The following is a 24888-nucleotide window of genomic DNA, read 5'->3' on the forward strand; positions in this document are numbered from 1 at the left end:
TTGTAACCAGGGTATCGCCGGAGGGGTGTTTGATTGCGTGTATCGTGTGGGCCGCTTTCTTAGCTTGAAGTGCCCTTGCCAGAAGTTTACCGGCTTTGTTGCTAAATTCATAGAACAGTTTTTGTGTCATGGCAAATTTACGTTTTAGTGTTAGGTTAAGTTCTTCCAGAAGTTCTTCCCTGGTCTGAGTCAGTTGAGCTAATGAAGAGGCGGCAAGCGACGCTTTGTGTGAACACTCGAGTGTGCGTATACGTGTAGTCAAGTCATTTATACGTGCTTTCCTAGGTTTATTCCGCTTGGCTGCGAGGGAGATCAGTTCCCCCCGTATGACACATTTATGAGTGGCCGAAGTGACAGTAGGAGAAATGTCTTCTGAAGTATTTTCTGCAAAGTAGTTGGACAGGCTTTGGGTTATCCGTTGTATGTTGTCTGTGTCTGTCAGTAGGAAGTTATCGAGTCACCATATATTGCCTCTGGAGAGAGTGTTAGGCAGTGTTAGAGTAATGAAGATGGGGTTGGTTGTGGTCAGATAGCACCAAGGGATCAATAGTGGCTTTAGTGAGAAGCGGCAGGTCATTTTGGGATATAAAAAAGTGATCTAACCTGGAGTACTTGTTGGGGCGGAGAAAAAGGTAAAAACTTTAACATTAGGGTGTAGCATGCGCCACGTGTCGTGGAGCAACAGGTTGCTAAGTTGCAGTTTAATCGCATGTAGGGCTTAGTAGGTTAAGGAAGACGCATTGGAGGTGTCTAGAGCAGGGGTTAGCGCTACATTGAAGTCACCTCCAACTATCAATGTTTCTGATTGGAAGCTGATAAGCTGTTGGAGAGTGTTTCAGGAAGAAGATAATGTGACAGACCTAGCCAGGACAGAGGCTTTTGGAGGGGACTGAATGCAAGCCACTTGCCGACAGATTATGGGCCCTGGCATTTCGGGGAACAGTCCTCTTTGTGAGCTGTATGCCTGGGGACCCTTGAGATGGTATTACTTTGGATTCAGGTCCTTGTCCCCTAGGACACACAGACTCTGGGGACCCTGTGTATGACATATGGGAAATGGTGACTTGGAGGGTATGTCTTTGATTGCTTAAAATGTGAGGTCTTGGACCCTCTGTTCAGATACCAGATCTTCAGCTGGAGAAGTTTATTGTAACTCCATAGATGCTGCTGGCAGAAAATCACATATCCCTGTCAGTGTTGTGGGAGAAAAGCCGACTACCTCTTCTCTCAAGAAGGTCAAAGCCACTGTTAGTGCTGGGCAGAGCACAGTGAACTTTGGCCCTGATAGCAGCTCTCTCTCCGGAAGGCTCATCAGGTTGTTCTTCCTCAACAGAAAAGTCTATCAAATCCCCTGTCTCTGCAACTGATGTCTGGGGATAGAGGTTCACCATCTCCTGTCCATGGAACCCAGAAGATGCTATCAGTGCTGGGCAGAGGTTAGCAGAGCTCTGCCCTGTTGTCAGCACTTCAGCTTTGGGGATGGCAATCTCTAGATTTTCCACTGCCGATTCTCTGGCATGCTGCTGAACGTGTTCTAGCAGTTTCCTGTATGCCCTTTATAGATGCTGTTCCTTCCTTAGCAAATGGTCCAGATCAGGTTTGAGCTCTGAGACCCCTGCAAGACCGAGCATAGCCTCTTTATATTCTCGCAGGTCATCAAGGGTAGGTTCCCCTTCATCGCCAAACACAAAATGATCTGTAAGGCTCTCCTACAGCAATCCAGGGCCTCCAAAGTCAAATCCCTCTGGAGAGCATTCTGTTGTCTCCCCTAAATATCCCTGCTCTGCATGCCATTGCAAAGCCCGATAATGATTGCCCAGCTCTATCTCCTGCTGGACCAGCCTGTCCAACTTAGTCACCCATTGCTCCTGGGGCTGCTCTCCCAGGAATGCCATTCGCAATGCCCGTTGGTCACTGGCCCATTGCTCTTGGGTTGGAAAGCACTTGCCCTGTTTTATACCAGCGAGCTGGAGGGCTCCAATCCAGAGCTCCACCTGAATTTGCTGCCTAAGCTCCAGGTATTCATCCTCAGACACAGTCCTGGTGTATGCTGAAAGGACGATCCGCAGCAGCCCCGGGAACTCTGATGCCAGGTCCATTTCTCCGCTGGGGTGACCAAAGTCTGCTATCTTGATCTTGGATCCAGGTGGAAGTTTGGATGTCCTAGATTGCAGGAAGCGTCCCGCTGCTTGCCACCAATGTCACGGAACGTCCCACACTCCACTTGAGTGCTTCCGTCAGTATACCGCTTCCTAAGTTCTGGAACACGAGTCCAATGGATCTGGCTATAGGAACCCCCAAGAACTAGACAACACCAGTCTTGGAGTACATCAGGACTAACCTTTTATTTGAGATCTCACACAAATATATACAGCAGGATGACTAAAACCTAACCTAATTAACATGAGCTAATTATCTAATCCTTTATCCAGCCTAGGTGACTAAGAGACATGACCTTTTAGAAGAGACTTGTGGTCACCGAGCTTCACAAAGTAGTATTCTCACAATAGCAGAAGCTAATTACAATTAACAATACAAACAGTGATCTCCCCCCCTCCTCAGCATAGTCATCAACAAACTATAGTAGGAGTAGACTGTCCCATTTTAAGCAATCAAAGACATACCCTCCAAGTCACCATTTCCCATATGGCATACACAGGGTCCCCACTCCCCAGAGTCTGTGTGTCCTGGGGGACAAGGTCCTGAATCCAAAGTAATACCACCACAAGGGTCCCCAGGCATACAGCTCACAAAGAGCACTGTTCCCCCAAATGCCAGGGCCCATAATCTGTCGGCAAGAGGCTTGCATTCAGTCCCCTCCAAAAGCCTCTGTCCTGGCTAGGTCTTTCACAGATAACTTGTTGTGAGTTGGGCGCATAGATGTTCGCAATCGTGATGGATCTGTGATGCAGAGTGCCTTTGAGAAACAGGAATCTTCCCTGTGGATCACTGTGAACTTCAGTAACCTGGAGGGGGCAGTGCTTAGAAATTAGAATGAATACGCCTTTGGATTTTGCCTCTGAGTTAGAGGCGTGGTAGACCGTGGGGGAATGTGCATTCTGTAATTTAGGTATGTTATCAGTTCTAAAGTGTGTCTCCTGTATGAGGGCTATGTGGGTCTTTGATTGTTGCAGGGAGTGTAATAGTTTCAACCTTTTTTCAGGTGTGTTGAGACCCCTTATGTTGATTGAGCATAATTTAAGTGTCTGGAGGTGTTGTTGCAAGTCACGTCGGGTAGCTCGGGTACCAGTTATGTCTGCCACGGGTGTAGGGAGGGGGGAGGAGAGGGGGGTGGGGGTCTGAGAGCTGTGAGTTGTGTGAAGCTGTAGCGGGTAAGTCCCTGGAGGTCGACCAATGAGGCGTGGAGTGGTTTGTCCACAAACCTCTAAAATTCACTGAATCAGTAGATTACAGTGTGTTTACATTGTGTGCACCCTTAAAAGGGTGAGCACACCTTGCCACGCAACTGTGTGGGGGTTGGCCAGTACCAAAGCAGTGGGGAAGTCTTCCTGCACTCAAAGTGCTTGAAGACAGAATTAAAACCCACCTGGATCAAGTGACTGTTGAAATTTTGCACAAGAAAGATAAAAAATTCTGTCGGGACAAAATGACATTTCAAGAAGGGAAAGCCTATAAATGGCTCCAGAATAGCCACACATTGAGTTCTAGGATTAAGGGTCTGACTAAATCCATAGTTGAGAGGGGGTCAGATTCCTCCATTAACTCTTCTGTTTCTTCTTCCTCTTGCAACCGTAACAGGAACATACAGAAGAAATCAAAATGTGCTTTATCCAGAGAAGACTCCAATGCGCATAAGAAGTTAATCACAGACCTTCCTCCTTCCTCTACTCAGTCTGCCTCTGGGACGTTGGGTAACTATACTACACGAGGTGACATCTGCTCTTCTGGAACTGTGGGTGGCAATGTACCTCTATCCCAACACACGAATGTACACTCTTCTCAACCTAATACGGGTCTAGCTATGACACTAGATGAAGTAGGAGCCAGAAGTAGGTTTTTTCCACAGGGTACAACTCCTATTCCCAAAACATAGAGAGTTTACAGGCCCGAGTAGGTAACACGAAGGATATGAACATTATTAATCTCTCCAGCCATATACTTTCGGCTGAAGAGAAGGCACTATTATCGAAAGGATTACGTTTCTGCCCCGATTCCAACCTTGACACCTTTGAGGTTGTCAAGGATTTGAATCTTTTTGCACGGAAACTGTTGCTTAAGAGTATGTATTCAAAAAACAAGTTGCAATCAAAAACTTCTGTTACTCAAGATGAGAAGGATCTTGATGTTTTGCTATCCTTATTAGAGGAACAGGACTCATCAGATCTAATTGACACGATTGACATAGACTCTCTTCTCCAGGAACACTTGACAGTTGAGGTACCACCTCCTCGGTTGAAAAAATTGAAAAACAAGTCCGATAAGTTCTCATCTCTCAATTCTAATCCTAATTTGATGACTTTTGTCTCATCTGTGACATCTGAGATTAAAAAATTGAAAATACAAAAAACGGGGGGTAATTTATCTCCCCCTGTATAACTAGCCCTGGATAATTTAAAAAAATGTTGCTCCCTTACGATTAAACCACCTGATAAAGGGGGCAACATTGTCATCATGTCCAATGACCAATATAGGACAATGTGTAATAAAGTCTTATCGAATCGAGATTGGTATAAACCGATCTGTAGAGCAAGTACTGTATTTATTGGCGTATAACACTCACTTTTTTACCATGAAAATCGGGTGCAAATAGCATGTGCGTGTTATACGCCAATACTTCAATTTTAGCTGCCTCGGAGGGGACAAGGAGGGGGGCCGGACAAGCGCTGTCAGATTACATATAGCGAGAATCTCCTGTTTACTTGGCAGCCTCTGTAATAGGAAGTCCTGTCTCCTGGGCTGCCATTGGACCACTGTTCTGTCTATCATAGGAGATTCTCTTTGTATGTAATCTGTCGGCACTCGTCCCGCCCCCTCCCTGTCCCCTCTAGGCTGCAAGGTGGACGTCAGTCAGGCTGCACTGATGGCAATGGTGAGGCTGCTGCATTGAAGGCAATCGTGAGGCTGTATTGATGTGGATTGATGAGGCTGCAGATGGGCACTGACCCTTATTTTGCTCCAAAGTTCCTTATTTAAAATTTTTGTTTTTTTCCTGAAACTTCCCTCTTAAAATGAATGTGCGTGTTATACGCCTGTGCGTGTTATACGCGGATAAATACGGTATTTCCAAATTTGAAACTCAATTTTATGCCCTAGTAGATGGAGCGTTCTCCCAGGGTATCATAGATCAAGATACCTGGGAATTCCTGCGCATTAAATATCCCAAGATCCCGAACTTTTATTGTCTCCCCAAGGTTCACAAGAACCTGTTGTCTCCACCCAGGAGACCTATAGTGTCGGGTAACGGGGCCATTACGGAACATCTCAGTCTGTATGTCAACACTTACCTTAAACCCTTTGTTGAAAATCTACCCTCCTTTGTACGGGACACTGTTCACCTCCTACAAATTTTGGAGGGCTTGCATGTATCGCAACAATCCTTGTTGGTAGCTCCATTCCTCATAACTTGGGGATGGCTGCAATCAGACATTTTATTGCACAGACACATAGGGATGACAAAAAATTATGTGAATTTATCATTATGGCATTGGAGTTCATACTTCATCATAATGATTTGTCCTTCGATGGCTCCCATTTGCTCCAGGTACAGGGCGTTGCGATGGGGTCATCATGTGCCCCATCGTACGCCAATCTGTACCTGGGGGAATGGGAGCAGTCTTTTTGGACTGAAGAATCCATGAAATCTCACTCTCAGCATGTGGCGGCTTGGTTCCGCTATATTAATGACATTCTGGTATTATGGGAAGGCTCAGTGGCTGAGCTGGAGGAATGCACTTCTATGATGCAGAAGAATGCTTTTAATTTGAAGTTTACTATTTCCCATAGTGAGACTAGTGTCACGTTTTTTGACACGATTATAACCAAAAATCAGGATGGCAGTCTTTCCAGTGGACTTTTTCGGAAGTCCACAGCAGGAAACACAATATTGCACGCCTCCAGCTCACACCCTCAGCCCCTCATTTGTGCTATCCCATATAGCCAATATTTGAGGCTTAAGCGAAATTGCTCAAACCAAGAGTCCTTCTTACAGGAATCTGCTGCCCTTAGAGACAGGCTCCTACTGAGAGGTTACTCTCATTCAATTTTGAAAAATGCATTTAAGTGAGCCAATGCACAGACAAGACGTGAGTTATTATTTGGTCATCGAAGGAGAATTGATGATCTTCAGTGGTCAGAATGATTACAAGATTTAGTAATCAACATCAATCAGTTAAGTCTATTTTCAACAAATTTTGGCATTTGTTATATGCAGACCCTACATTACGTCCTTATTTATCGGAGTACCTGGCAATCACTTATCGACACGCAAGTTCACCGAAGGACCAGTTGGTCCAAAGTGAAGTCATGGGCGAGTTTCGAGGGGATCCCTGCAAAAGAATGGGAACGTTTACCTGTGGTGGATGCTCTATATGTCGGTATATGAATACCAGACCGGATACCAATCTCCCTAATCGACAACCATATAGACCCCACCACTTTTTCAACTGCAAGACTGAGGGGGTGGCATACCTCCTCACCTGTCAGTGTCAACAATTTTATGTCGGTAAGACCAAGTTGAAGTTCCATCTATGGGCTTCAAGACATATAACTTCGATGAAGAAAGCCAATCCAGATCTCCCTCTCGGGAGGCATGTTGCCAACAAGCATCATGGTATATTCCCAGGGATTGAGTTTTTGATCCTAGATAGGATTCATCCTAGTCCACGGGGTGGGGATTGGAACAAGGTCCTCTTACAGTGGGAGACCCGCTGGGTTGCGGACCTTGGTGCAGCCTCGCCCCCCGGACTTGATGAACTGTTTAGCTATAGACCCTTTTTGGAGGGGTTCTCATTGGGAGGATGTGAGAAGGAGTAACAGTTCCCCTTTCTCTTTCTCTTGTCTTTTTAATTTTTCTTGTCTTGGGTTTTTTTATATATGTCCGTTCTGTTTGTTATCCTATTATACAATGTCTGCCCCCTATCTTTATCATGTAGCAGCCATTATTTAGCTAATAATGTATGTTTTTCTTTGTGTAATACCGTTCTGCCAACTATATGCCATTATTCATTGATTTCAGCCTTCATGACTTGTATTCCACCTGTCTTTTTGTTCCTTGGTCTTAGAGCTCTTTTTGCTGCGGTTGTGGTTGACGGCTGGCGTCCGATGTGACATCTGTACTGGTCCCCCCTTGTCCCGCCCGGTGCAGGTGGGCCACCCGGGATCTTCTGATCTCGGGGGGGCCCTCTTTTTGGCGGCCTGCTATGGGTGGTTATTGTGCTGGGTAGCTTAGGCGTCAACCCAGCCTATGCCCGCTCGCATGACCACTTTCCTGTGTCAGTGGGCCCCTGCTGCACGACACTCTCCGCAGGGCTCCTATTTGCGCTGTGGTGGGCGCCATGCAGTGAGGTCTCAGGGCCCCCCTCTTTGCATACACGTTCATGGTTCTGCCCCCTTTGGCAGCATAGGAGATGACGTTGTTCCTCTCCCCCCCAGGACTTACCAGGCATCCCGTTCATTCGTTTTACAAAAGAACATTTTTTTATTTTGTTTTTTGTAATTTATATCTCATAGTTTAATTTTAACTTTTTCCTGACTAGTTGTCACCACTTACTTCCAGGTCATTCTATAATTGGGTTCGACGATTGTCTTTGGTTTGCGCATGCCTGGGCGGGTTTTCCTGATCCCAGACTGCGCTCCTTGCTTTCCCCGCTATGTGGCGACGTTAGGATGCCGCAGGCATAGCGGTGCCGCGTCACAACTGTTGTGGACATTGTGGGCGGTGCTTTCTCCCTTCCAGGCGGTGACTAGGGATGAGCTTCGAGTTTGAGTTGAACTCATGTTCAATTCGAACATCGGCTGTTCGCAAATTCGCTGAACAGCGAACAATTTGGGGTGTTCGCGGCAAATTCGAATGCCGCGGGACACCCTTTAAAAGTCTATGGAAGAAATCAAAAGTGCTAAATTTAAAGGCTTATATTCATGGTATTGTCATAAAAAGTGTTTGGGGACCTGGGTCCTGCCCCAGGGGACATGGATCAATGCAAAAAAAAGTTTTAAAAACGGCCGTTTTTTCGGGAGCAGTAATTTTAATAATGCTTAAAGTGAAACAATAAAAGTGTAATATCCCTTTAAATATCGTACCTGGGGGGTGTCTATAGTATGCCTGTAAAGGGGCGCATGTTTCCCGTGTTTAGAACAGTCTGACAGCAAAATGACATTTCAAAGGAAAAAAAGTCATTTAAAACTACTCGCGGCTATTAATGCATTGCCGGTCCGACAATACACATAGAAGTTCATTGACAAAAACGGCATGGGAATTCCCCACAGGGGAACCCCGAACCAAACTTAAAAAAAAAAAATGATGTGGGGGTCCCCCTAAATTCCATACCAGGCCCTTCAGGTCTGGTATAGTTATTAAGGGGAACCCCGGCCAAAATTTAAAAAAAAAAATGACGTGGGGGGTCCCCCTAAATTCCATACTAGGCCCTTCAGGTCTGGTATGGATATTAACCACTTAAGGACCGGACCATTATGCTGCTTAAGGACCAGAGGACTTTTTCCAATTTGGCACTGCGTCGCTTTAACTGCTAATTGCGCAATCATGCAATGCTGTACCGAAACGAAATTTGCGTCCTTTTCTTCCCACAAAAAGAGCTTTCTTTTGATGGTATTTGATCACCTCTGCCATTTTTATTTTTTGCCCTATAAACGGAAAAAGACCGAAAATTTTGAAAAAAAATGATATTTTCTACTGTTTGTTATAAAAAAAATCCAATAAACTAAATTTTAGTCATACATTTAGGCCAAAATGTATTTGGCCACATGTCTTTGGTAAAAAAAATGTCAATAAGCGTATATTTATTGGTTTGCGCAAAAGTTATAGCGTCTACAAACTAGGGTACATTTTCTGGAATTTACACAGCTTTTAGTTTATGACTGCTTATGTCATTTCTTGAGGTGCTAAAATGGCAAGGCAGTACAAACCCCCCCAAATGACCCCATTTTGGAAAGTAAACACCCCAAGGAAATTGCTGAGAGGCATGTTGAACCCATTGAATATTTATTTTTTTTGTCCCAAGTGATTGAATAATGACACAAAAAAAAAATATTTACAAAAAGTTGTCACTAAATGATATATTGCTCACACAGGCCATGGGCCTATGTGGAATTGCACCCCATAATACATTCAGCTGCTTCTCCTGAGTACGGGGATACCACATGTGTGGGACTTTTTGGGAGCCTAGCCGCGTATGGGGCCCCGAAAACCAATCACCGCCTTCAGGATTTCTAAGGGCGTAAATTTTTGATTTCACTCCTCACTACCTATCACAGTTTTGAAGGCCATAAAATGCCCAGATAGCACACCCCCCCCCCCAAATGACCCCATTTTGGAAAGTAGATACCCCAAGCTATTTGCTGAGAGGCATGTTGAGTCCATGGAATATTTTATATTTTGACACAAGTTGCGGGAATGTGACAAATTTTTTCTTTTTTTTTTGCACATAGTTGTCACTAAATGATATATTGCTCACACAGGCCATAGGCATATGTGGAATTGCACCCCAAAATACATTTAGCTGCTTCTCCTGAGTATGGGGATACCACATGTGTGGGACTTTTTGGGAGCCTAGCTGCGTACGGGGCCCCGAAAACCAATCACCGCCTTCAGGATTTCTAAGGGTGTAAATTTTTGATTTCACTCTTCACTGCCTATCACAGTTTCGGAGGCCATGGAATGCCCAGGTGGCACAAAACCCCCCCAAATGACCCCATTTTGGAAAGTAGACACCCCAAGCTATTTGCTGAGAGGCATGGTGAGTATTTTGCAGCTCTCATTTGTTTTTGAAAATGAAGAAAGACAAGAAAAAACATTTTTTTTTCTTTTTTCAGTTTTCAAAACTTTGTGACAAAAAGTGAGGTCTGCAAAATACTCACTATACCTCTCAGCAAATAGCTTGGGGTGTCTACTTTCCAAAATGGGGTCATTTGGGGGGGTTTTGTGCCACCTGGGCATTCCATGGCCTCCGAAACTGTGATAGGCAGTGAAGAGTGAAATCAAAAATTTACGCCCTTAGAAAGTCTGAAGGCAGTGCTTGGTTTTCGGGGTCCCGTACGCGGCTAGGCTCCCAAAAAGTCTCACACATGTGGTATCCCCGTACTCAGGAGAAGCAACAGAATGTATTTTGGGGTGTAATTTCACATATTCCCATGGCATGTTTGAGCAATATATCATTTAGTGACAACTTTGTGCAAAAAAAAAAAATTTGTCTCTTTCCCGCAACTTGTGTCAGAATATAAAATATTCCATGGACTCGACATGACTCTCAGCAAATAGCTTGGGGTATCTACTTTCCAAAATGGGGTCATTTGGGGGGGGTTTCGAACTGTCCTGGCATTTTATGCACAACATTAAGAAGCTTATGTCACACATCACCCTTCTAACCACTTGAAGACAAAGCCCTTTCTGACACTTTTTGTTTACATGAAAAAATTATTTTTTTTTGCAAGAAAATTACTTTGAACCCCCAAACATTATATATTTTTTTAAAGCAAATGCCCTACAGATTAAAATGGTGGGTGTTTCATTTTTTTTTTTTCACACAGTATTTGTGCAGCGATTTTTCAAACGCATTTTTTGGGGAAAAAACACACTTTTTTCAATTTTAGTGCACTAAAACACACTATATTGCCCAAATGTTTGATGAAATAAAAAAGATGATCTTAGACCGAGTACATGGATACCAAACATGACATGCTTTAAAATTGCGCACAAACGTGCAGTGGCGACAAACTAAATACATTTTTAAAAGCCTTTAAAAGCCTTTACAGGTTACCACTTTAGATTTACAGAGGAGGTCTACTGCTAAAATTACTACCCTCGATCTGACGTTCGCGGTAACACCTCACATGCATGGTGCAATTGCTGTTTACATTTGACGCCAGACCGACGCTTGCGTTCGCCTTTGCGTGAGAGCAGGGAGGGACAGGGGTGCTTTTTTTTTTTTTTTTTAATTTTTTTTTTGCTTTTTTATCTTATTTTTAAACTGTTCCTTTCATTTTTTTTTTTTAATCATTTTTATTGTTATCTCAGGGAATGTAAATATCCCCTATGATAGCAATAGGTAGTGACAGGTACTCTTTTTTGAAAAAATTGGGGTCTATTAGACCCTAGATCTCTCCTCTGCCCTCAAAGCATCTGACCACACCAAGATCGGTGTGATAAAATGCTTTCCCAATTTCCCAATGGCGCTGTTTACATCCGGCGAAATCTAAGTCATGAAATGCTTGTAGCTTCCGGTTTCTTAGGCCATAGAGATGTTTGGAGCCATTCTGGTCTCTGATCAGCTCTATGGTCAGCTGGCTGAATCACCGGCTGCATTCTCAGGTTCCCTGTTGAGACAGGAGAGCCAGAGAAAAACACGGAAGACGGTGGGTGGGTCATTCCCTCCCACTGCTTGTAAAAGCAGTCTAGAGGCTAATTAGCCGCTAGGATTGCTTTTACATGAAAGCTGACCGCTGGCTGAAAAGAATGATACCAAGATGATACCTAAACCTGCAGGCATCATTCTAGTATAACCACTCAAAGTCGTGAATGGCGTACCTGAAGACAAAAAAATGGTTAACAATAAAACACAGTAAAAGGTAAAGTATAAAAAATTGCCTACCTGAAAAGCAAACATGATAAAACATAATAACAATAAAACATTGCAGAATAGAATACAGTAAAAAAGAGCAGAACAATAGAGAGAGAATAGAGAGAGAGAGAGAACAATAAAACGATAACTATTTTTTTTATTTTATATTTTTTTTTTTTTTTTTTTACACTTTTTTTGTAACTAACTTTTATAACTGTAACCAGTTCCAGGTTCGGGTCTCTCAAAATGCGATGGCATCTTGGGAGACCCTGTGAAAGTGTGCCTAGTCTGTGCAATGCTGTACTCTATGCTAATGCTCAACTAGTGAATGGTAGCGTTCAAAACATTCACCAATGCAAAGACCAGGATTGTCAGGACAGGAGGGACAATAATAGCGCTTGCTGCAGACACGACATCTTTTTTGGGGGGGTTCGTTGGGTAGGGGTACTCGGGAGGACATAAAGAAAATGCCTCTCATGCAGCCGACTGCATTTGGTTGGGGATGTGAATGGGGGAAGTACGGGCGCTGCAGAAGTGGTGGGTTCCCAATTAGGATTGGCGAATGCAGCAGGAAGGGCATTATGGGCACAACGGGCCTGTGTTTGTCTTCTTCTTGGTGGCAGCGGGACACTACTTGTGCTTGCCACCTCACCAGCTTGAACTGCACTTATGGAACTCGCCACATCACCAAGTGTTACTGCAGTGCTGGTTTGACTACAACCGGGGTGTACTAGGCCACTGGTGCTTGCCAGTTCACCAAAACGCTACCAAAAAAACTGTTAGCGATCGCAGGGATCAGGCCTGACTCTGCGAACGCTGCAGTTATGCGTTTAGTGTTTTGTAAGTGACAGTGATCGATCGATACTGCACTTGGGTGGGCTGGGCTGGGCCGGGCGGAGGGGCAAAACGTAGGTGCTAGCAGGTATCTGGGCTGATCCCGCTAACACTGCGTTTTTGGGAACCCTAAACTGCTGGGGACGCTAGTATAGATCTGATTGGATCAGATATTGATCAGTTCAGATACTATACCACTAAGGGAGGTGTACGCTGCGTGCGTGGGTGTTAGCGGTACTGGCGCTAACCTGACACTGCCTGGGGCTGGTGCTTGCCAGTTCACCAAAATGCTACCAAAAAACCTGTTAGCGATCGCAGGGATCAGGCCTAACTCTGTGAACGCTGCAGTTATGCGTTTAGTGTTTTGTAAGTGACAGTGATGGATCGATACTGCACTTGAGTGGGCTGGGCTGGGCTGGGCGGAGGGGGCAAAACGCAGGTGCTAGCAGGTATCTGGGCTGATCCCGCTAACATTGCGTTTTTGGGAACCCTAAACTGCTGGGGACGCTAGTATAGATCTGATCGGATCAGATATTGATGCGTTCAGATACTATACCACTAAGGGAGGCATATGCTGCGTGCGTGGGTGTTAACGGTACTGGCGCTAATCTGACGCTGCCTGGGGCGACGCATATCACCGCCGGGCGATCAGGGGGCTAAACCTTTATTTGGTAATAAACGACGGGTGCCCTGACACTATAAAAAATAAACAAACTAACCAGCATCACCCGTAACAGTTATACGGTGATCAGTGGTGAAAGGGTTAACTAGGGGGCAATCAAGGGGTTAAAACATTTATAAGATAGTATATGGGGGTCCCTGTCGCTATAAAACGCTGACGGCGAACCTAAACATTTACGTCCCTAACTAGCGTCACCAGTGACACTAATACAGCGATCAGAAAAATGATCGCTTAGCGACACTGGCGACAGGGGGTGATCAAGGGGTTAAAACTTTATTAGGGGGGGTTAGGGGGGTACCCTAGACCTACAGGGGGCTAATACTAACTGCCCTAATACAGTAACTGTCACAAACTGACACCATGCAGTAATCAGAAAAAAAAACTGCTTGGTGTCAGTGTGACGGGGGGGGGTGATTAGGGGCGGATCGGGGGGGATCGGGGGGTAAAGGGGGGGTGTTATGTGTGCCTGGCATGTTCTACTGTGATGTGTGTGTGTTGTGCACTCACATTTCAGTCCTCTCTCCTCGGCGCTGGAACGGAAACTGCCGAGCCGAGGAGAGATGACATCACATCCTCTGCCTCTGTGTACTACACAGAGGCAAGGGAAGCATCTCATTGGCTGGGAGCGATCGCGATGGTGGCCTCCCCCTCATCTCTGATCACTGCCAGACCAAAGGCAACCGCCTCAGGCACCGGGGTGGGTCCGATCCCCCGCCCGCGGGAAGGCAATCACGTACCAGGTACGTGATTTTGCCTGCCCGTGCCATTCTGCTGACGTATATCAGCGTGAGGCGTTCGTCAAGTGGTTAAGGGGAACCCCGGCCAAAATTTTTTTAAAAAATGGCATGGGGTCCCCCTCAAAATCTATACCAGACCCTTCAGGTCTGGTATGGATTTTAAGAGGAACCCCACGCCAAAATAAAAAAAAAACGGCGTGGGGTCCCCCCAAAAATCCATACCAGACCCTTATCCGAGCACGCAACCTGGCAGGCTGCAGGAAAAGAGGGGGGATGAGAGAGCGCCCCTCCTCCTGAACCGTACCAGGCCACATGCCCTCAACATTGGGAGGGTGCTTTGGGGTAGCCCCCCAAAACACCTTGTCCCCATGTTGATGAGGACAAGGGCCTCATCCCCACAACCCTGGCCGGTGGTTGTGGGGGTCTGCGGGCGGGGGGCTTATCGGAATCTGGAAGCCCCCTTTCACAAGGGGACCCCCATATCCCGGCCCTCCCCCCTGTGTGAAATGGTAAGGGGGTACAAAAGTATCCCTACCATTTCACTAAAAAACTATCAAAAATGTTAAAAATGACAAGAGACAGTTTTTGACAATTCCTTTATTTAAATGCTTCTTCTTTCTTCTTTCTTATATCTTCTATCTTCCTTCGGTTTCTTCCTCCATCTTCTTCTTCTTCTGGTTCTTCTGGTTCTGGTTCTTCCTCCAGTGTTCTCGTCCGGCATCTCCTCCGCGGATTTGGTGTCTTCTTCCCTTCTTCTCCTCGGGCCGCTCCACATCCATGATGGCATGGAGGGAGGCTCCCGCTCTTCTCTTCATCTTCTTCTCTTCATCTTCGTGTCTTCATCTTCTTTTCGGGCCGCTCCGCATCCATGATGGCATGGAGGGAGGCTCCCGCTGTGTGACGCTTCTCCTCTTCTGATGGTTCTTAAATAACGAGGGGGTGGGGCCACCTGGTAACCCCACCCCCTCTGACGCACGGTGACTTGACAGGACTTCCCTGTGGCGTCATGGGGAATGCTGAAGAGAAGAAGATGAAGAGAAGAGCGGGAGCCTCCCTCCATGCCATCATGGATGCGGAGCGGCCCGAGGAGAAGAAGGGAAGAAGATGCCGACGCCGCAGAGGAAGATGCCGGATGAGAACACCGGAGGAAGAACCAGAAGAACCAGAAGAAGAAGAAGATGGAGGAAGAAACCAAAGAAAGATAGAAGATAGAAGAAAGAAGAAAGAAGCATTTAAATAAAGGAATTGTCAAAAACTGTCTCTTGTCATTTTTAACATTTTTGACAGTTTTTTAGTGAAATGGTAGGGGTACTTTTGTACCCCCTTACCATTTCACACAGGGGGGAGGGTCGGGATATGGGGGTCCCCTTGTTAAAGGGGGCTTCCAGGTTCCGATAAGCCCCCCGCCCGCAGACCCCCCACAACCACCGGCCAGGGTTGAGGGGATGATGCCCTTGTCCTCATCAACATGGGGACAAGGTGTTTTGGGGGGCTACCCCAAAGCACCCTCCCAATGTTGAGGGCATGTGGCCTGGTACGGTTCAGGAGGGGGGGCGCTCTCTTGTCCCCCCTCTTTTCCTGCGGCCTGCCAGGTTGCATGCTCGGATAAGGGTCTGGTATGGATTTTTAGGGGGACCCCACCCTGTTTTTTTATTTTTATTTTGGCGCGGGTTTCCCTTAAAATCCATACCAGACCTGAAGGGTCTGGTATGGATTTTGAGGGGGACCCCACGCCATTTTTTAGAAAAAGATTTGGCCGGGGTTCCCCTTAATATCCATACCAGACCTGAAGGGCCTAGTATGGAATTTATGGGGACTCCCCACGTCATTTAAAAAAAAAAAATTTGGCCGGGGTTCCCCTTAATATCCATACCAGACCTGAAGGGCCTGGTATGGAATTTAAGGGGACCCCCACGTCATTTTTTTTTTAAATTTTGGTTCGGGATTCCCGTGTGGGGAATTCCCATGCTGTTTTTATCAATGAACTTCTATGTGTATTGTCGGACCGGCAATTCATTAATAGCCACGAGTAGTTTTAAATGACTTTTTTCCTTTAAAATGTCATTTTGCTGTCAGACTGTTCTAAACACGGGAAACATGTGCCCCTTTACAGGCATACTATAGACACCCCCCAGGTACGAAATTTAAAGGGATATTACACTTTTATTGTTTCACTTTAAGCATTCTTAAAATCACTACTCCCGAAAAAACAGCAGTTTTTAAAACTTTTTTTGCATTGATCCATGTCCCCTGGGGCAGGACCCAGGTCCCCAAACATTTTTTATGACAATAACTTGCATATAAGCCTTTAAAATTAGCACTTTTGATTATTCATGTTCGTGTCCCATAGACTTTAATGGTGTTCGCGTGTTCGAACAAATTTTTTGCCTGTTCTGGTGGGAACCGAACAGGGGGGTGTTTGGCTCATCCCTAGCGGTGACGTGGTGATGCGATGATGCCACACGTTCAGCCCCCAGCCTTTTTAAAGCCCTATGCGGTGCAGGATTTTGTCACTACACGGGATGGTGTATGACTGGACAGTTCGAGTATTCAGGTGGGATTCTACTGTTAGGTAGTTACATCCCAGGTTCCTGTAAGATTATACTGCTTTGTAAGCTCTTTGTCCTTAGTCATTTCTACCCCCTTTTTCTTTACAGAATCAATCCATGCACAAAGCGACGGCGGAAGCACACTAGCCAGGAACAGTTTTTTATACACCCCACATCCTATATCTTGCACCTCCGGTCTGGTTCTCCTTTCCTCTTTTGGCTTTAACTCCCTTGAGGTAGGATGTTTTGGGGTGTATTTGATGTTTTGGGGTGATTTGATTTATACATTAAGTTTTTGGGGTACTATCTAAGGGAGTATATAAACGCTTAGCCTAATCCTGTGCTACATTTATTATTCCTTAGATCCTTATGTGGTCTACACCTGGGGGCTTGACTGCCTTGGGGAGGCTCCCTGTTCGGTGCTGATCGGGTGTACCAGTGTGGATAAGGTGGGACCAGGTGTCCACCTCAGTCTCCGTCTGGTCATTGGGGTGATTTTTTGTGGCATAGATGCCGCCACGATCCCGGCAGTGGGACTCTAATGTTGATATGTTTGGGTATGTGTTCCCTCTATGTGATTACTATGCCGGATGTTCTGTAACGCAATAGCAACTGTTCAATGTGTTTATGTAAGAGTTATTGATATATTCTCTTTAATTTTGACTTTATTATACAGTGTGATTCTTCTCCATAAACTGACCCTGATGAAGGGACGCCTTACCAAGTCCTGAAACGCATAGGGCCATGTGGAAGACTTTACAAGCATCACTACCATTTCATACCATTGTTTTTGTTTTTTTTCCATAAAGATTTTATTTAGTATTAAAAGAGCAAGTTACAATTCAAATCAAATGACACGGAAATACAATTTACAGGCAGGGTATGGAAGCAAAAGAAACGCAGGGTACATCCAATATAGGTTATGATAATAAAGTACCGGCAACACAACCAGATATGTATAATGTAGTAGAGGTGGGGTGGAGGATCATTATTCATATCCCCCCCCCCGAGCGGTTAAGCCCAACCAAGGCAAGGAGATAGCTAATACGGCTGGTCCCAGTTCATTTCTCTTGAGTGAAGTACCCTTGGGAGTATCTGTGTAGGGCCATGTTAAGACGTGGTTATAATGATCTGCTACCAGGTAGGAGGCCGAACTTGAGGAGAAAGAACATGGGGTATAAGAGAGGAAGGAGAGGAAAGGGCAAAAAGGGTAGGATCAGGAAAATAAAGCAGGAAGGGAGAAAGGGACAACAAGGAAAAAAAAAAAAGGAATAAGGAGGAAGGGATCAGAGAAGAAGGGGGGAGTTTGAGCAGGTGCCATAGAACACACCCCTCGGAAGGCCCACTCCCCCCCACATCCCACCGACCGACGAGAGTCCACAGTTAGGGTTAGAGTTCACGTACCACCTTTTACAGTACATGCTGGCGATAGCGTTCAGTAGTCACAAAGTTATTCCAGCACGCCCAAGTGAAAGAGAATTTATGTGTTCTTTCCTGTGAAATATGGATCAATTCTTCCATCTCTTTTATTTTAGAAATTCTCCTGTACCAATCTCCAATCGACGGGGTGTGTGTGGAATGCCAATGCACTGGGATGCATAATCTGGCGGCGTTCACCAAATGCATAGCCAGAGACTTATAGTATGGTTTTTTTGGATAAAGAGGTGTGATGTAGAAGAAATTGTGCTGGGGTGTAGTCCAGGGTATCTGTAGTGACATGTGAAATGATTTCACTGACTTCCCTCCAGAAGGGTTGAATGCGTTCGCAATCCCACCATATGTGGAGCATCATCCCTTCCTGCTTGCCACACCTCCAGCATGTGTTAGGGATAGAGGGGGAAAATTTGTGAAGCCGAGAAGGGGTCCTATACCACCTTGTGGCAATTTTGTAGCCATTTTCTTGGATGGCCACATTTAGTGAGCATTTGTGTGCGTATTCGTAGATGGTGTCCCACATTTCCGTAGAGAGGGGTGTTTGAAAGTCTTTGTCCCAGGCCATCTGTAAAAATGCCGGGGGGGGGAGGTTAATGCAGATGAAAGGAGGGCGTACATGGTGGAAATTAAGTGTCTTTGTTGTGTTTTGTAGTGGCAAAGGGATTCAAAAGGAGTGAGTTGTTTGGTCCAACAAGACTGGTGTGGTTGAGACGAGAGAAAGTGGCGGATTTGTCGATATGACCAAAAGGGAAGGCAGTCTTGGACATGTTAACCAGTCTTTCAAATGGGAGAGGGGACCCCTCTGAGAAAAAGTGAAGGGTTAAGACGTTGTCATGTGGCCATTCGCGTAGCAAGTAGGAGCAGGAATCACCAGGGGGAAAGTCTGGATTTTCTCTTAGCGAAGTTAGGGGACCCAGCACCGAGGCAGACAATCCCGATTTCATTGCTCCCCTAAAGGCCAGCAAGGAGGGGTAGATCAGGGGGTGAGATACGATCTTCTGTGGCGGGGGTTTGTGAGACAGCCAGGGAAGTAAGTGTAGAGGACCTGGTATAAGTGATTTTTCCAGGGCTACCCAGATCTTTTTGGTACTGTGTATGTTCCAGTCTACTATCCTAGTCAGGTGGCACGCCAGGTAATATCTATATAAGTCTGGAAGGCCAATACCCCCATTCTTTTTCTGCATGGTTAGGGGGGAATATTTTATGCGAGGTGAAGAGTTTTTCCATATAAAAGTGGAACAAGCTTTGCGATAAGCTGAGAAAAAGGCTGGAGGAAGGTGGATAGGGTTTGCATGAGATAAAGTAATCTTGGTAGAATGATCATTTTAATTAACGCCGAACGGCCAAACCAGGAAACGTTCAAGCCCATCCACTACTTAAAATGATTTTTAATTTTTGGTGAGAGCTATGTGGAAATTAGACATATAGAGGTCTGACAGCCGAGCGGTAATTTTGATTCCCATATAAGTGATCGCCTCCTCTTCCCATCGGAAAGGAAAGGCATCCCGACAATGGATTACCTCCTGAGCGGGAAGAGTTACATTCAAAGCATATGATTTTGAGTGATTGATCTTGAGATTGGATAAAGTGCCAAAGAACTCAAGGATGTCGTCTGCGAAGGCTTCGACCTTGAATTCCCTTCCACCGACAGTCAGACCTCCAATGTCAGGGTTGGATCTTATTTTGTTGAGTAGGGGCTCCGGCGTCAGAATATAAATTAGGGGGGATAAGGGACATCCCAGGCGTGTCCCATTGCTCATGGAGAAGGCGTTTGACAGGTGGCCATTAACCTTTACCTTGGCAGAGGGATTCGAATACAGGGCTAGTACATGTGAGAGCATGCGGGGTGCCAGGCCAACAGCAACCAGCACCTCCCGCATATAGTCCCAGGTCACTCTGTCAAACACCTTCTCGGCATCAAGAGAGAGTAAGAACCCTTGTGACATAGAAGATGTGAGCCAATGGTGGAGATTCAGAGTACGGATAGTGTTATCCCTGGCTTCCCTTCCAGGGACAAATCCCACCTGATCTGGAGAAAAAAGTTTGAGATTCAAAGGGAGCAATCTGTTGGCCAAGAGTTTTGCGTATATTTTGATATCTACATTTAGTAGCGATATGGGCCTGTAGTTTGAGACTTGGGTGGGATCCTTACCTTCTTTTGGGATTACTGCTACGTGAGCCATAAGCATTCCTTCTGGCAATATCTGGGGGTCCGAAAAAGCATTAAAGGTGGAGAGAAGTTTCAGGGCAAGGGAGTCTAGAAATGTCTTGTAGTACTGGAGAGTGAAGCCACCTGGGCCTGGGCTCTTGCCAGTTTTCATCTGTTTAATTGCCAGCTCTAGTTCCCCTTTCGTAAGGGGTATCTCCATGTCCTGAGCTTGTTGGGAGGATATTTGTTTCGGAGAGTATTGCGAGAGAAATTCTCTAAAGCGATCGACCCGTGTGACTAACGAGGGAGTTCCGGGGTGATTGTGATGTAGGTTGTAAAGCCTGGTGTAAAAACTCTCAAATTCCTTCGCTATATCGTCGTTCCTGGGTAAGAGTAATCCCTGAGCATTTCGCAAATGATGAACCATAGATGAGGTTCTAGAGGCTTGGATCGTACGGGCCAAAAGATGCCCGCATTTGTTACCATGCTCATAGAAAACTCTTTGGCCAAGGACATAACGTCTCCTAGTTTGTTTACCTAATTCCTCCAAAAGAAGTGATCGGGCATGCAGTAATTCTTGTAAGGTGGATTGAGCGTGCGACTGTTTGTGGGACGTTTCTAACTTTTTGATCTTCATGATTAGGGATGAGCTTCGAGTTCGAGTCGAACTCATGTTCGACTCGAACATTGGCTGTTCGCAAGTTCGCCGAACAGCGAACAATTTGGGGTGTTCGCGGCAAATTCGAATGCCGCAGAACACCCTTTAAAAGTCTATGGGAGAAATCAAAAGTGCTAATTTTAAAGGCTTATATGCAAGTTATTGTCATAAAAAGTGTTTGGGGACCCGGGTCCTGCCCCAGGGGACATGGATCAATGCAAAAAAAAGTTTTAAAAACGGCCCTTTTTTCAGGAGCAGTGATTTTAATAATACTTAAAGTCAAACAATAAAAGTGTAATATCCCTTTAAATTTCGTACCTGGGGGTGTCTATAGTATGCTTGTAAAGGGGCGCATGTTTCCCGTGTTTAGAACAGTCTGACAGCAAAATGACATTTCAAAGGAAAAATTCCATTAAAAACTATATACTATACTATGCCGACAATACACATAGAAGTTCATTGATAAAAACGGCATGGGAATTCAACACAGGGAAACCCCGAACCAAAATTAAAAAAAAAAAAATGACGTGGGAGTCCCCCTAAATTACATACCAGGCCCTTCAGGTCTGGTATGGATATAAAGGGGAACTCCGGCCAAAATTTAAAAAAAAATGACGTGGGGTTCCCCCTAAATTCCATACCAGACCCTTCAGGTCTGGTATGGATTTTAAGGGGAACCCCGCGCCAAAAAAAAAAAAAAAAAAACGGCGTGATGTCCCCCCAAAAATCCATACCAGACCCTTATCCGAGTACGCAACCTGGCAGGCCGCAGGAAAAGAGGGGGGGACGAGAGTGCGGCCCCCCTCCTGAACCGTACAAGGCCACATGCCCTCAACATTAGGAGGGTGCTTTGGGGTAGCCCCCCAAAACACCTTGTCCCCATGTTGATGAGGACAAGGTCCTCATCCCCACAACCCTGGCCGGTGGTTGTGGGGGCTGCGGGCGGGGGGCTTATCAGAATCTGGAAGCCCCCTTTAACAAGGGGACCCCCAGATCCCGGCCCCCCCCTGTGTGAAATGGTAAGGGGGTACTTACCCCTACCATTTCACTAAAAAACTGTCAAAAATGTTAAAAATGACAAGAGACAATTCCTTTATTTAAATGCTTCTTCTTTCTTCTATCTTTCTTCATCTTCTTCTGGTTCTTCTGGCTCTTCTGGTTCTTCCTCCAGCGTTCTCGTCCAGCATCTCCTCCGCGGCTTCTTCTATCTTCTTCTCCTCAATGGCATGGGGGGAGGCTCCCGCTCTTCTCTTCATCTTCTTCTTCATCCTCTTCTCTTCTTCCTTCTTCTCTTCTTCTCTTCTTCATTTTCTTCTCCGGGCCGCTCCGCACCCATGCTGGCATGGAGGGAGGCTACCGCTGTGTGACGGCGTCTCCTCATCTGACAGTTCTTAAATAATGGGGGGCGGGGCCACCCAGTGACCCCGCCCCCTCTGACACACGGGACATGACGGGACTTCCCTGTGGCATTCCCCGTGACGTCACAGGGAAGTCCTCCCGCCCGCAGACCCCCACAACCACCGGCCAGGGTTGTGGGGATGAGGCCCTTGTCCTCATCAACATGGGGACAAGGTGTTTTGGGGGGCTACCCCAAAGCACCCTCCCAATGTTGAGGGCATGTGGCCTGGTACGGTTCAGGAGGGGGGGCCGCACTCTCTTCCCCCCTCTTTTCCTGCGGCCTGCCACGTTGCGTGCTCGGATAAGGGTCTGGTATGGATTTTTGGGGGGACCCCACGCCATTTTTTTTTTTTTTTTTGGAGCGGGGTTCCCCTTAAAATCCATACCAGACCCTTCAGGTCTGGTATGGAATTTAGGGGGAACCCACGTCATTTTTTTTTAAATTTTGGCCAGGGTTCCCCTTAATATCCATACCAGACCTGAAGGGCCTGGTATGGAATTTAGGGGGACTCCCACGTCATTTTTTTCTTTTAATTTTGGTTCGGGGTTTCCCTGTGTTGAATTCCCATGCCGTTTTTATCAATGAACTTCTATGTGTATTGTCGGCAATGCATTTTAAATGGAATTTTTCCTTCGAAATGTCATTTTGCTGTCAGACTGTTCTAAACACGGGAAACATGCGCCCCTTTACAGGCATACTATAGACACCCCCCAGGTACAAAATTTAAAGGGATATTACACTTTTATTGTTTGACTTTAAGCAATATTAAAATCACTGCTCCTGAAAAAACGGCCGTTTTTAAAACTTTTTTTTACATTGATCCATGTCCCCTGGGGCAGGACCCGGGTCCCCAAACACTTTTTATGACAATAACTTGCCTATAAGCCTTTAAAATTAGCACTTTTGATTATTCATGTTCGTGTCCCATAGACTTTAACGGTGTTCACGTGTTCGAGCGAACTTTTTTCCTGTTCGCATGTTCTGGTGCGAACCGAACAGGGGGGTGTTCGGCTCATCCCTATTCATGATCAAAGAAGTTATGTTTTCTTGGTGTAACCTTTTGGCTTTCCCGGTGAGTGTGATAAGTTTGCCACGCATTACACACTTATGAGCTTCCCAGAGGGAAACAGTAGAGACATCTGGGGTAGTGTTTTCCTTGAAATAAAGGTCTATACAGGTTTTCAAGTGTTCTACCGTCATTGGGTCATTGAGAAAAGAGGGGTTCAGTCTCCATGTTTTGGTTCTTGCGTTAGATTCAGGGTAGGAAAGGGTGATTGTGATAGGGTGGTGGTCGGATAGGAACATTGGCTCTATGGTTGTTTGTTGGAGGAGGGCTAGGTCAGTTTGAGAGAGAAAGAAATAGTCAATACTCGAATATTTGCCGTGGGGTGCCGAATAAAAAGTGTAGTCACTCACGGAGGGGTACATGGTACGCCAAGTGTCGTGGAGCATCAGGTTTTGGAGTTGCATTTTGATTTGCCGGAGGGCTCGATATGGTAGGGTAGAGGCTCCCGACGAAGAGTCCAGGACAGGGTTCAGCAGGGCGTTAAAATCACCTTCCAACAGAACCAAACTTGACTGAAAAGTCGAGAGCAGGTTGCATATTTTTCTGAAGAAGGAAACATGGTGTTCATTGGGGCAGTAGATGTTAGCTAGTGTAATTGGTTTCGAGGCGTATGTACCTTTGATAAAAATGTACCTGCCTTCTGGGTCAATAAGTGAGTCAGTCTGGTGGAAGTTGGCATGTCTGGAGATTAATATCGAAACACCCTTTGTTTTTGCTACCGGGTTGGTAGAATGCAGTGCCGTTCGATAGATATGATTAGATAGTTTAGGAACCGCATCAGAGCAGAAATGCGTTTCTTGAAGGAAAATGAATTTAGCTTTGTGTTTGGTAAGGGAGTTCAGAATCTGACATCTCTTTTCTGGGAGATTAAGGCCCTTAACATTCAATGACACACACTTCAACGTTAGGGATGGAGCAGGAGCCATGGTCTTTTCCATGGAAGTGGTTAGGAAAGGCAAGATAATAGTAGACCTTCAGCAGATCAGTGCAGGTGGAACTCGGTCAGCCGGGAGGGAGTACCCAGAGTAGGGGGTAGTGAGCCCTCTTCCACAATAGGGGTAAGTGCGGAGGGGAAAAACAAAGCAGTTGGGGCACAGAAAAGTGGAAGGTTGAAAAAAAAAAAAAGGGGAAAGAGGAAAGAATAGGGAGAAACGGTAGGGGACAACAAGAAAGGGTAATGGATGGGAGACACGGGATCTAGTTATATACCAGAGGTGGAAATAGATATACTATTCCACCTATAGAGGGGAAAACTGGTAAGTCAGCGGGAATCCAAAGGAAACCGCTGTGTGGGAACGTAGGTATAAACGGAAAAACCACAGGTGGTTCCGCAAATTGGGGACCATGGGGAAGGAGCTGTGCATGAAGTGTAAAAGAATGGCCTTGGGGAGCCACAGCAATTTGTAATTGAGTATTTCAACCAGATACATTAACATAACAAGAAAACAGTTAGCATATAGCATGTAACATATAACCAGAAACAGCGTGTATAGCTGTTGAGGCCAAAGGCTGACCTCTCCTAAACCTAAGCAAAGTTTGGCGCCTTCGGGAGCCTCTGGAAAAATCAGTGTCTGATTGACCTAAAATCTATTTAAACTGGAAGACTCCTTGTCTATTTGGGTAGAAC

The sequence above is a fragment of the Aquarana catesbeiana genome, linkage group LG03, assembly GCF_042186555.1.
Source record: "Aquarana catesbeiana isolate 2022-GZ linkage group LG03, ASM4218655v1, whole genome shotgun sequence".
NCBI lineage: Eukaryota > Metazoa > Chordata > Amphibia > Anura > Ranidae > Aquarana > Aquarana catesbeiana.